At 36.5% G+C, this 13975-nt stretch overlaps 1 long non-coding RNA gene across 3 annotated transcripts in view; it reads left to right on the forward strand.

Moving 5' to 3' along the window:
- Positions 1-13975, forward strand: part of LOC147577213 (uncharacterized) — a 410290-nt gene that overhangs the window by 68013 nt on the left and 328302 nt on the right. Inside the window, exon 3 of one of the 3 annotated variants that reach the window (XR_015240032.1) lies at positions 13258-13318. The exons of the other annotated variants lie outside the window; for them this stretch is intronic. This is a non-coding gene — a long non-coding RNA (uncharacterized LOC147577213). The remainder of the gene's footprint in view (positions 1-13257; positions 13319-13975) is intronic. 3 annotated transcript variants of the gene reach the window in all.

The following is a 13975-nucleotide window of genomic DNA, read 5'->3' on the forward strand; positions in this document are numbered from 1 at the left end:
TTTTTATGGCTGAATAGTATTCCAGTGTGTGTTTGTGCATGCGTGTGCATGCATGTGTGTGTGTGGCTGTGTGGATGTACAGACCACATTTTCTTTATCATGAAATTACCTTTGAAAGACCCCTGGGTTGTCCACTAACTGCCAATGGACACTTCTATTGTTTCCGTGTCTTGGCTATTGTAAATAATACTGCAGTGAACATTGGGGTGCAGATATCTCTTTGAGATAGTGATTTCATTTCAGTTATATACGAGAAACTGCATTGCTGGATCATAAGGTAATTCAATTTTATTTTTTAGGAACCTCCATACTCTTTTCCATTGTGGTTGCACAATTTACATTCCCATATCATTTCCACTGTTCATCTGAGACCTCAGACTCCTGTGGAAATCTTTGTAACTCTTTTGATAAGCAGCCTCTCTCTGTTCCATGTTCCAATCCTACCTTTTTACATCTATATTAAGATAGAAGAGAGAGAAAGAGGAGAAAAGATATATTTAATTGTTTCTGGCTTAGTATTTGTAAAAGTTTAGTATTTGTAAAACTCTCAATTGCTTTTTTGTAGGTCCATGCAAAAATCCTTAATTTATTTCCCCTTACTAATGAATTAAGTGTTATTTTCTCTAGAGTTTCAAAAATATATCAGTATGGCATAATTAGCTCTTTAACTTGTTCCATGTAATTTATTCATTTAAAGAACAGCTGAAATGACTCTGTATGTTATTTACATTACGAAATCAGATATTTTCAGGTTACCTTTTTTCATTCTATTTTAATATTTAACAGTCTGTTTTAGGTCAACCTAAGTGGTCAAATGCTTAGTACTTGAAAAGAAGAAAGAATATTAAAAAAATTAAACTGTAGCCAGTATCTGTCTTTGACAACAAAGCTGACCATTTTAACTGTATAAATTTAGTTACAAAGAAAGTGTGCACATATAAAAATCCTGTTGCTCACATTGTACATACATGTGCCAGTGATATCCTAGGGACATTAGTAAAATAGATCAGCCATTGAATAATAACTAAAACCTTAATGCAAATAGTGCACTGGAGAATTTTTAAAACAGCATTTGTACACGTTGGATGGTCTTGCAGTTGTACTGTATCTTTTGCGTGTGAGCGTGTCTGTATGAATTTAGATATTTAGAGAGATTAGATAAGGGCCAAGCAATTGAAAGTGAGAATTTCTTTGAAATGAAAAAGAACAGAATTAATTTTTAAATTAATTTTCAGTTAAACAGGGAAATGGGGTAAAGATTTCCCCTATTTCAGCGAAAAGATGTAGAGCACTTTTCAAGCAGAAAGTGCTCTCTCCTGGGTGACCCAGTGTTGGCCTTTACTGCAGGAATAGATTTGTTTTGGTAGACCGCTGTAGCCAGCTACCTGCAGAGAGAAGGGAATCCTAGAAGAGAGAATTCTTAATACAGTAGTTAAATATTCTTTCATTTGGTGAAGCTATCCCATATGGTATGCTCTTATTTTCAACATAATTTATAGACTTTTAATTTTAAAACACTTTATTTCAAGAGAAATAAAAATAATTTTAAATTAACAAGAGAATTGCATATCCTCCATGAAAAAGTTTTCACCTATTCACATCTAACAAGTCCACTCTGGAATGGCTGAGAACAAGATGTAAAATGAATGAAAAACGAAAATACAGCAGAGTGTACCAGATGTTTTTCACGTGTTGGCTGCACATATATCTTTCTTTGTTAGCTTTTAGTTGCAGATTGAGTGCAATGTACATCATTTTATTCACAATAGATGGCTATGTATCATCTATTCACATATGGATATCATCTCTCTCAAGATTTATTGAAATAGTAAGATAGGAAAACACAACGTGGTATATATGCCGAATTCTGTATAAGCAAATGCGAATTATGTAGTTAGATGCTCTCTTCAAGGGATTTCTTATCACTATCTCACTGGGTAGTGTAAGGATTAATTAGTTAAAGTTTGAAGGCTCTTTGAAGCTAGAAAACACTATGCAAGTGCTAAGCATTATCATGGTTACTTGAGAGTGAGGCATAAGTGATTTGCAACCTCATCAGCTCTTTGAAATGTGTGTCTAGCCTGATTCACAGTTTTCTCTTACAGTGTTTTATGGATTGGAAAGTTCTTATCAGATTTTGAAGATGAAACATGTTCTACTGAAATCATGTTAATCTGCACAATCTTTTTTTCTATGTATTTAGTCATGTTTCTCAAAATAAAAGGAAACTTGAGATATGATTCTGAAGGTAATTTAATAAAGCATGATTTTGACATCCATTATAACTCATGTATTATCATTAGATTGACTAAGCTGTAGTCCTCTTAATTAGTGCAACCAAAGTCTAGTTCATTTGCATGAAGGTAGCTATTTCTATCTTTTATACTTATATAAAGCTTATGTAGATTTCCATAAAGTTTATATAGATTTTAGCAGCATATTTTAATCATTTCTCACTGTAATAATGTCAATTCTCAAGTATTATTTACTATGTCTTCTAAGAAGATGTTTAATAGTTAAACATAATAATGATTTCCTTTATGCGTAAGTCAAAATCTGCCTACCTCCTTCTCCCACCTTCTCCTCTATGATTGTATGTGGTAATGTGCCAAGAACAGTGATATGCTGATTATACATTTTATTTCATATTTGTAAAAAGTTTTTCCTTGATAAAGTGCCATATTTTCCAGGTGTTCTTTTTCAGGCTCCTTGGAGATGATCATGAGGGTAGGGGATTTTTTTTTTTTTTTTTTAAGCAAAGTAGTTAGGTAACAAGTGGATTCCGAGTTAAACTGGATATTGCTCATTATGAAACTATTTTGTTTCTGCGTGAAATTTTAGAACATAAAATACAAAATAGTATAATACCTGTTTGTCCCCACCCAGAAATAGCTGTTAATGCATACCTTCTTCCATTTGTATTACATTCAGTTATAGTTGTAGGATATCAGCTTTGATCCATTCCCTTTCCCCTGTCCAATGGTGCCATTATTATGAACCTAGGGTTTAACTTTATCTTCATGTTTTCATAGTTCCACTGGAATATATAGGTTTATAAATAATACGTATTAGTGTTTATGGGTTTTTAATGTTTATGTGACTGTTATCATAAGGCACGTATCAGTTCATTATTTTCTTTCCACTTAATATTCTTGTTGGGAGCTGGGCATATTGATACAGTAGATCCCAATTTGCTATATTCTGTCTTGTTCCGTGATGTGTTTATTCAAATGCTGTAATAAAAACCCTCCTTTATGCTTCCAGGTATCCCTGTGTAAGTTTCTAATGAATGTATAGAGAAGGAATAGCTAGGTTGCAGTGTGTACACAATTTCAATTTTGGGGAGATCAGACAAACATCCTCATTTGTTCCCAGCAGTGCGATTTAACTACTCTTATCCACAAATCCTGATTGGCTTTAGCATCTGTCCTGGATTTTTCTTTTCGAATGAAGTAGTATCATCAATTGCATCTATAAAAACTAGTGTGGGTTTGTTAAATGTCCATGTTGTATAGCTTTTGTCATGGCTCCATTAGAATACTGGGCAATAACATGTTAACAGAGTTCTAACCTTAATACAGGGTTAAATGTGAAAATTGGCTTTAATTTTTCAGATCCATTTCAATTAAAATATAGCTAATGCCTCCTGTTCAGGGACAGCATGCAGAATGCTGGATGATAAAGCAACATGGACTGGGTCAGTCAGCAGTGGCTAGGAACAATGAACTCCTTCCATTCTTGTACAGTGGTGGTGGAAGTATTGGACGTAGTTTTTCATGCCACCCATTTAGCTGAAAATAGCAGGCAACCATATGGTGGGTTTAGAAAATAAAGGAACGAGGTGTATGTGAATAATGTGCAGAGGACGGAAGCTGAGCACACAGTGGTTAACTGACCTTGCTACAATGGTTTTGTCAACCCCAAACACCTGCAGCCCTTTGTTTGGTAACGATTACTTATTTTAAAACGTTTCACCAGTGAGTTAAAACAGTAAAAGTGCATGTTTAATTAAAAACTGGGTACTGAATTACTGAATTTCCCTTTCAAAAAAGTTTATGGCAACCGTAAAACCTACACAATATATCTGTTGGTCTTTTCTAGCGCTTGTAGGGGCCTGAAGCCCTAACAGTTAAGACCCATCTCATAAAATTCAGAAGATAATAATCTAAGGGAAAAAAAGGGGGTTGTTATTTCAAAAGTTAATAGTTGCTTTAAGCAAACTGCCTGAAGATGTTCTTTTTACTGGTAATATGTGAATCTGGAGAGAGTGTGTAACTGTATCACTCTAAGAAGCATGGCTTTTCATTTAGATCGAATTGCGGTTTTCTTTTTTTTTTTTTTTTAATTTTTTTTTTCAACGTTTTTATTTATTTTTGGGACAGAGAGAGACAGAGCATGAACGGGGGAGGGGCAGAGAGAGAGGGAGACACAGAATCGGAAACAGGCTCCAGGCTCTGAGCCATCAGCCCAGAGCCTGACGCGGGGCTCGAACTCACGGACCGCGAGATCGTGACCTGGCTGAAGTCGGACGCTTAACCGACTGCGCCACCCAGGCGCCCCGAATTGCGGTTTTCTTAAATAAATTGTGTTCATTTTTTATTCCAAGTCATTTCTTCACTAATGAAATATGCAGCAATGGCTGTTAATATGTGAACTCCATTAGCAGCAGAGGAGATTCACGAACAATTGAATATTGCCTTTTAGGTATTTCACACAGAAAATTAGATCTAAAAATGCTTCAACTGAACATCCAGTTAATGGAACCAAAATAAAGCGTTGGAAGTTTATTCTCCTAGAAATAAAACATTTGACAATATTATGAATGCTTTTTAAAGTTCATTCAAAAAAGTAAACATTAGGGGCCCCTGGGTGGCTCAGTCAGTTAAGCTGTTGACTTCGGCTCAGATCATGATCTTGCAGTTCATGGGTTCGAGCCCCACATCGGGCTCTGTGCTGACCTCTCAGAGCCTGGAGCCTGCTTCAGATTCTGTGTCTCCTCGCTCTCTGCCCCTCCTCTGCTTGCGCTCTCTCTCTGTCTCTCAAAAAGTGAATAAAATGTAAAAAAAAATTTAAACATTGGTGATAACCCTTGCTTGGTGAGACACAGATCAGCTTTGGAGAAGATTGTAGATAATTTCATAAAAAATCAATTAACAAACCACATTAAATGAAATACAATTTTTCAGAAAAGAACCAAAGATAATTATGGCTAACAAACCGCTTTAAGTATATAAACATGTTCCAGAATAATTATTCTGCTTGCTATTTTAAATGTTTAAATAAATATAAAGTTATTTTTCTGTTTTGCTTCAAGGTATACAATTATGGTTTCAAATTTTTGAGAAATTTCATTTTCAAAAATAATTCTGAAGAGAACTACTTATAAATCCATCAGTGTAATCAAAACAGTTTGTCAATAAATAAAAAAAATACTAAATATCACACAATTTTATACATGTTAGTACACTGGTTTATTCTAAAAACCTCATGGTTTGCAAATACATTTTTATGGTCACCCTAGCTTTATGAGACATCATTAAATTTCTCTGTGGATTGATGCAACAGATTTATTCCTTGTTGATGGTTGGTATTACTTTAAAAGTGGCCAGGATAATAAATGAAAGGTGGAACTTCATGTGATTTTGAGTTGTATCCTCCTAATTATTAATGAGTTTGAGCCTCTTTTTTCTTATTAGTGGTGAGTGTTCTCTTTATATTTGTCTACATCCTTTTGTCTATAAGGTTAGATTGTCTTTTTTTCTCATTGATTTGCAAAAGTTATTTTGAGTTTTGGGGGATATTATTACTTTTTCCATATATATATAAATATATTTATTTAATAATGCTTACCAAAGTTTCATGGACAGCCAAGGTAAACTTTGGAACCCATGATCTGAAGGTTTCCACACAGCCAACTCAGAAGTTATTCTGGGCCTATAATGGGAACTGCAAATTAATTAAAGTATTTTGCCATTTTGGCAAGACATACTTAAAGATCTTCATTAAAAAGCTCTAAAGCACTAAACGCTGTCATAAAAAAATGCTGCATTTAAATAGCTATTTCAACAGAATCCCCTGCCCTTATAGAAAGAACCTACTTATTAAATGTTAATTACCTGGCTCTTAGATGATCCACTAATATTCACGATTGTCCTTTTTGTAATAAATAACCACTTAGCATATTTGTTAAAAATGCGGGTTCTCCCAGTCCTGTCTCAGATCACTGAGTCAGCATTTCCAAAGAGAATTCTTCAGACTCTGGATTTTAAAAAAAAAGACTCAAGTCATTTTTATCTTTGGGAAAGTTTGGGAAACTCTACTCTGACACAAATAGCAAAAACAATGGAAAGCAAGTTAGAGTCAGAAAGAAATACCTATCTTTGTCCCACCTTGCTCCTTCCCCAATCATCTACCTTCATTTTCTTTCTCAATCTTGGTAAATAATGCTCCAGGCATCCAGCATTTCATGAGAGTCAGAAATCTGTTGGTTTGCAATTTAGCAAAGAGTAAGAAACCTATTTCTGAGCATTTTCCTTGGGAACATAAAATTTCTGGCTACACACTCATGTGTCAGTTAATGCTTATTTCTTGCTATAAAATAGCAGTATTTAACAAAAATGTTTTGCCACTGTGGCAAAATAACCTCTGTAAATATTCCGCTTGCAACTAAAATTATATTGAAAATTTGGAGAATGACATTTTGAATTCCAGATATTTATGGGCTATAAAAAAAGCAGCTTGAGATATCAGAAGCTGTAATGAGACGGGTTCTTATTCTTATTAATTCTAAACTGTTTTGTGTTGAAGTAGATGTGCAGGTATTGGATGAACAGGTAGGTCACTGAAGGATAACTGTAGTTAAAGTTGTAAAAGCTTTGGCGAGATTGCACATGGTAAGATCTCCACAGGAAATTTAGACCTTGGCTCAGCTGGGAGATTTCGAAGCCAAGGATATTTCTGATTCTTCCCTGATTCTCGAGTAGGCTCTTAAGGGGATATGGCAACACTATTGCGGAAAAAGGCCAATTTTGTAGTCAGATAACAGACTTTGAGAAGTTAGCTAACCGTTTTAAGTCTCAAATTTCAGGTTTGTGAAATGGAGTTAAAGATATCTACTACCAGAGAGGGTGGTTATAAAAATTATATAATAAAATAATGGCAATTGATTACATTTGCCCTGTATTTTTCCTTAAAACAAAGACCCCATTTAACTTAGTTACTCTGGATAGCTTGGTATGGGTATCTTTAAGAAATACCTTCCTGGTGATGAAGAAAAGAATAGTTATTCTGGCAAAACAGGGTACTTAGTCCAACATTGACTTTTCAGGGCTCCAGCTGTTCTGTAAGGAAATTGACATGACTTGCAAAAAAAAAAAAAGTGGATAATTGTGGGTTATTTACGAGACAGTCATTATTTACTATGTCTGTACAATTTTCAGAGAGGACATACAGCTTGCACTGAAGAGTGAGATGAGAAGGAGGAAGAGTCATTTAGAAAACCTTGCCTCAAGGGTGATCCTCTAAATTTCTAGTCTGAAATACGGGGTATATAGTTTCACTAACTTCTGAGCTAGAAGAAGACCAAAGGAGGACCCATGTTTTGTGGGCAAGATAAAAGGTCTTGTTTTGATACGCAGAGATATAAAGTAGGAAGTTATACACGTCCTGTCTGGCTGTCAGAGCAAAGATCTGACCTGGCATGTAAATATGTTACTGGTCAGCATAGAAATGGTGTTTAAAGCGCCAACAACACATACACCTGGGAAGGAAAGCAAAGAGAGCTCATGATTAAGACCTAGCAATAGCAACATATAAAGATTTGGTAGAGGAGCCAACAAAATACAAATAAATTTCACTTTAAAATGAATGGAAGGGGAGCCTGGGTGGCGCAGTCGGTTAAGCGTCCGACTTCAGCCAGGTAACGATCTCGCGGTCCGTGAGTTCGAGCCCCACGTCATGCTCTGGGCTGATGGCTCGGATCCTGGAGCCTGTTTCCGATTCTGTGTCTCCCTCTCTCTCTGCCCCTCCCCCGTTCATGCTCTGTCTCTCTCTGTCCCAAAAATAAATAAATAAAAAATAAATAAATAAAATAAAATGAATGGAAAAAAGACATTATTTTGTAAGAGGTATTGAGACAACTAGCTATTAATTAGCAAATTGGAGAAATAATATAATTTATAGAGTGTCTTTGATCAGGTATCCAAATGCAAAATGATGAAACCACTTACATGTGATAAGTGTATAAAATGAAATTATTTTTAATGTCAGCATTTTATAAGCCAAAATTAAATAATTACTGTAAATTCTATCAGCAGATGTTTTCTGTTATTCCTTTGCTTTACTTCTGTATCCATATGTCATATAAACTCACCAGATACTTCTCTTAACTCAATTAAATTTTTATTTAATACTCCCTCTCTGCTTTTAGTATTTGCAACATCATATTCCTCAGTAGAGAAGAGATACAGAATTTGGGATGTTAAATTTAAAACGCCTTTCTTTACTTTTTAGAGTTGGGCTTCTGAAATGTGGTTTATTTAGGGATTCTCATCAGACCTTGATTTTTCAGGTTTCAGTGATTGCTTCTCCAAAATAATCAGTGTCTGAAGGTGATGACTACAATAAAATTAAAATTATGCAGGCTTTTAAGAAAATTATGTGTAAGAGAATTCCAGCCTCTTAAATTTGAGTCCTTAATAGCATTGCTTTCATCTAAGTGAGCTCTCCTCTCACTTTCCCCAGAATTTCAATCTTGTTTTTTCCCTCTTAGACCAGATAATACAACTGAGAACATTGAGAGGCATGAGACTCATTTTTAAAAATATTTTTTAATTTTATTATGTGTTTTAGAGAGAGAGAGGGCGTGCACGGGAGCAAGTGGGGGAGGGGAGAGAGAGGGAGACACAGAATCCAAGTAGGCTCCAGGCTCTGAGCTGTCAGCACAGAGCCCAATGTGGGCTTGAACCCACAAACTGTGAGATCATGACCTGAGCCCAAGTCAGATGCTCAACCCACTGAGCCATCCAGGCTCCCTATTAAGCTGGAGATTCTTGTCTATAAAGATAAAGACTGCAGAAAAACTTTTTTTTTTTTCCAACGTTTATTTATTTTTTTTGGGATAGAGAGAGACAGAGCATGAACGGGGGAGGGGCAGAGAGAGAGGGAGACACAGAATCGGAAACAGGCTCCAGGCTCCGAGCCATCAGCCCAGAGCCTGACGCGGGGCTCAAACTCACGGACCGCGAGATCGTGACCTGGCTGAAGTCGGACGCTTAACCGACTGCGCCACCCAGGCGCCCCAAAACTTTTAAAAATTCAAATCATCCTGCGAATTCTCAACTTGGAATTTTGTCAGAACAGAACTCTGAAGTAGATAAATTGTACCTTCCTGTCTTGCCTCCCCTTCTTCCTCGTGTACTTTTTCCTTTCCCTGGGCACCCAGTGACTGAGTGTGGTCTATAGTGAATGTTTAGATTAACTTAGAGAGAAGTGTTGTCTCTATCATACAAAGATACCTTAGTCATTACATGGCATCTCTCTCCATATTATATAGGCTCTCTTTTATTTCTTTTAACAAAGTCTCATGATTTTCCTTGAAAGACATGTATTATTTTTGCTAGGTTTATTCCTGTGTCTGATGATTTTGGTCTTGTTAATGGTATCAATTAAATTTTACACACCTTTTTTCTTGGTGTTTATAACTACAGTTAGTGTTTGTCTGTTAATCTTGTTCAACTTCACTGAACTCTTATTCATACTAGTAACTTATCTTCACTTTCTTCTTTTTTTTCTGTATAAATAATCATGTATTCTGCGAATAATTTGTTTCTTCCTTTCATTTCACATAACTTTTTCTAAAATCTTCTTTATGTTCTATTATATATATTAGGGACTCCAGTACAATGTTGAATAGAAATGTTAGTCCTGGGAATCTTTGTTTTCTTTCCCCCTTTTTTTTTTTTTTTTAAATTTTTTTTTTTCAACGTTTATTTATTTTTAGGACAGAGAGAGACAGAGCATGAACGGGCGAGGGGCAGAGAGAGAGGGAGACACAGAATCAGAAACAGGCTCCAGGCTCTGAGCCATCAGCCCAGAGCCCGACGCGGGGCTCGAACTCACGGACCGCGAGATCGTGACCTGGCTGAAGTCGGACGCTTAACCGACTGCGCCACCCAGGCGCCCCTCTTTCCCCTTTTAAAAGAACATTCTTAAAACTTCATCATCAAGGTGTGATATTTTATGTGAGTTTGTGGTAGGAGTATCATCTGGGTAAGGAAATTCTTATGTGGTTCTACCTTGCTAAGGTTATTTATTTCATTTGATTTTAACACAAATGGGTGTTGAATTTTATCAAAAGCTTTTTTCCTAGATCAGCTGAAATGGCAACATGACTTTTTCTCTCTTTAGTGTAGTGAAAGTACATGATTAAATTTTGTAAAGTTGGCTTATCTTAAAGCCATTCCGGGCCCCTGGGTGGGTGGCTCAGTAGGTTAAGGGTCTGACTTCAGCTCAGGTCATGATCTTGTGGTTTGTGAGTTTGAGCCCCACATTGGGCTCTGTGCTGACAGCTTGGAGCCTGGAGCCTGCTTCAGATTCTGTGTCTCCCTCTCTCTCTCTGCCTGTCCTCAGCTCTCTCTTCTCCCCTTCTCTCTCAAAAGTAAATAAATGTTAAAAACAAACAAACAAACAAACAAACAAACAACCCACCATTTCTCCATTGGCTGTGGAGAGGGGCATCATATAAAAGAACAGTATGTATTTTGTTTATTGCTGCATTTAGTTTGTCACTGGTACGTTTTAGATACCAGTTTCAATTCTTTAATGGTTCTAAGTTTGATTTCACCATTCTTATGGAGTGACTTTTTTTTAAGCTTATTTTATTTTGAGAGATAGAGAGAGGGGGAGACAGAGAGGGAGAGGAAGAGAGAGAGAGGGAGGGATGAGGAAGGAGGGAGAGGGAGAGAGGTGGGGCAGAGAGAGAGGGAGAAAGGATCTCAGACAGGCTCCATGCTGTCAGCACAGGGCCTGACTGGAGGTGGGCAGGGGGCTCCATCTCACAAACCATGATATCATGACCTGAGCTGAGATCAAGAGTTGGATACTTAACCTACTAAGCCACCCAGGTGCCCCTGTGGAGTTACTTTTGATGAGTAATTGTTTTAATTGTTCATTTCAACATTTACAGTTTATCAGTCTTAATTTTCATAGCATTTTCTAAGCTATATAAAAGATTCTTTTGTGATTGTCTCTTTTGTCATTCATTCCTAAATTTGCTTTTGTCTTTGTTTCCTTTTTCTTCTATATGTTTGCCTGAGAAACATCTCTTCTATTACCTTTTTCAAAGAAGCGGCTTCTGATTCTCTTGATTCTTTCTATCCTTGTTTTCCATGTTTGTAATTTTACTTCCTCTACGTATTATTTCCTTCCTTCTGCTTTCTTTGGGTGTACTCTATTATTTTATACTTTTTTGAATGGGGAGATAGGTCATGAATTTTCAGTCCATTTTTTTCCTTCTAATATATTCACTTAAAGCCTCAAAATGGACTGTAATGTCTCCTGCTCATCCATATTACATGAGTTGAACTAGAGAGTGTTTTTTGCCTTTTGTCTCTAAATATTTTCTAGTGTTCTTGTTACCTCTAGGTTTAGTTTGGCATTCTGTTTAGGTATGGTTTGGTGTTTAATTAATTTACTTATTAACTTATTGTGCTTTTGATACTGAATATTAATATATTTTATCCATCCCAATATATTCTCAGCAATTGCTTCCTTGAGCATCACCTCGCATCTCTTTTCTCTGTTTACTTCTTCTGATTCCCATTTAACTGATGTTAGACTTGTCATGCTCTCCTACATGGCCCCTTCATCTCTTGTTTTTATTTTCTGTCCCTGCACTCTCTGTGGCATCTCTAAGAATTTTCCCTGGCTTTTTTTCTAATTTTTTATTGCTCTCTTCGTCTTTGTCTCATTATATCTTTAACCTGTTCATCCATTTGATGGTATTTAAGTGATTTTTAAATCTGCCTGTTCTTTTTTTTAATGTCTTATTCTTTCCTACTATGCCAATTACTTAAAAAAAAAATCACTGGGGCACCTGGGTAGCTTAGTCTGTTAAGCCTCTGACTCTTGATTTCGGCTCAGGTCATGATCTCATGGTTCATGAGGTCAAGCCCTGCACTGGTGTGAGTGCTTGTGTGCTTCCTCTCTCAAAAAACATAAACATTAAAAATCATGTTTTAAAAAGTTTCTTTATTTTTTTCTAGAGAGAGAGAGAGAGAATGCAAGAGGAGAGCAGATAAAGAGGGAAAGAGAGAATCCCAAGCAGGTTCCATGCTGGCGGTCACTTAACTGACTGAGCCACGCAGGTGCCACCCCAAAAACCATTTTAATTCTAATTTCATATTGTTTTCAGTGTATCATTCTATCTTCCAAATACTTACTCTTGTAGTAGGCTGTTCACTGTTTGTTTGACTTTCCTCATCATGGATTTGCATGTATCATCAAAGCTAAAATGTCATCAATTGTAAGATGTAACCTTTCTCTTCATATTCTTCAGAAACAAAAAACCAGCTACTGATTATAATTTTAATACCCCGTTGTTTCCAGATATCTAAAAATGTAAAAATGCCTTTAAATATGGGTAAATATGACATACACACATCGCTTTGTGTTGTGTACTACATAGTGAATTCACCGTTAGTGAGGATTTGTGTGCGTGTGTGTGTGTGTGCATGACAATCATGTATGTCTATTTTGTGGGAGCATCTTTCCAGAGCGTTTTTCATATTCTTTTTTAAAAAATTTTTTTACATTTATTTATTTTTGAGAGATAGAGAGACAGAGCACAAGTGGGGAGGGGCAGAGAGAGAAGGAGACAGAATTCGAAGCAGGCTCCAGGCTCTGAGCTGTCAGCACAGAGCCCTATGAGGGGCTCGAACCCACAGACCGTGAGATCATGACCCGAGCCGAAGTTGGACACTCAGCTAACTGAGCCACCCAGGCGCCCTGCATTTTTTGTATTCTTATACCAAGATCTCTTAGAGCAGTGCTGACTAGAGACTAATTTTTACCTGAATTTCTGCGTAAAAAGCTGACAAGCTGAAAGTTTCTGGATCATGTAATCCAGGTGATGTAAATTTGATCCTAAAATCATGAGGCCCAGATCTACTACCTGGAATTCTCAGGTACTGTATTTTCTTTTTCTTCTGAGTACCAAGCAGAGATAAACAAATCCTCCTGCACTCTCACTTCTTGCAGATCTCAGGGTCTCCTCTCGTTTTATGTGGACCTTGAAATTCATGCCCATTAATTCTTCAAGGTAAGAAACCTCCCTACTGCCTAGAACATACCTCAGCTCATTTCCTCATTCTTAGCTCTGCTTATAGGTTCCTCTTTAAGACCAGGTTCTAAGGACTTTCTTTTATTATTAGTGAGTTTAGTACTATTTAAAATATTGTCCTTGAACCAACCATTTGTCATTGATTATGATATACATTTTATACATTATCTAGTGTGCAATACCAGCTAAGTGGTTTATTTTATAAGAGATACCAGTGGGAAGTATATTATTGAGTTATTTCACTTTTGAAAATATATATTACCTTTTTTTTTTTTTTAACATTTATACACTTTTTGAGAGACAGAGACAGAGCGTGAGCAGGGTGGGGGCAGAGAGAGGGAGACACAGAATCTGAAGCAGGCTGCAGGCTCCGAGCTGTCAGCACAGAGTCCGATGTGGAGCTCGAACTCCTGGATTGCGAGATCGTGACCTGAGCCTAACTTGGACACTTAACTGACTGAGCCACCCAGGCGCCCCAAATACATACTGCTTTTTATTTGAACTAGTATGAAATCCTTTTTCTAAGGATTTTGTAAACATCACTTTATATTCTAGAATTTTTTATATATATTTTCTGTAGACTCAAATCTTCTTTATTACAGAAAATACTTCTTTTACATATTTGAATATTATTTG

Source organism: Puma concolor, chromosome C2 (genome assembly GCF_028749965.1).
Source record: "Puma concolor isolate L17-30 chromosome C2, mPumCon1.1.hap2, whole genome shotgun sequence".
NCBI classification, from domain to species: Eukaryota; Metazoa; Chordata; class Mammalia; order Carnivora; family Felidae; genus Puma; species Puma concolor.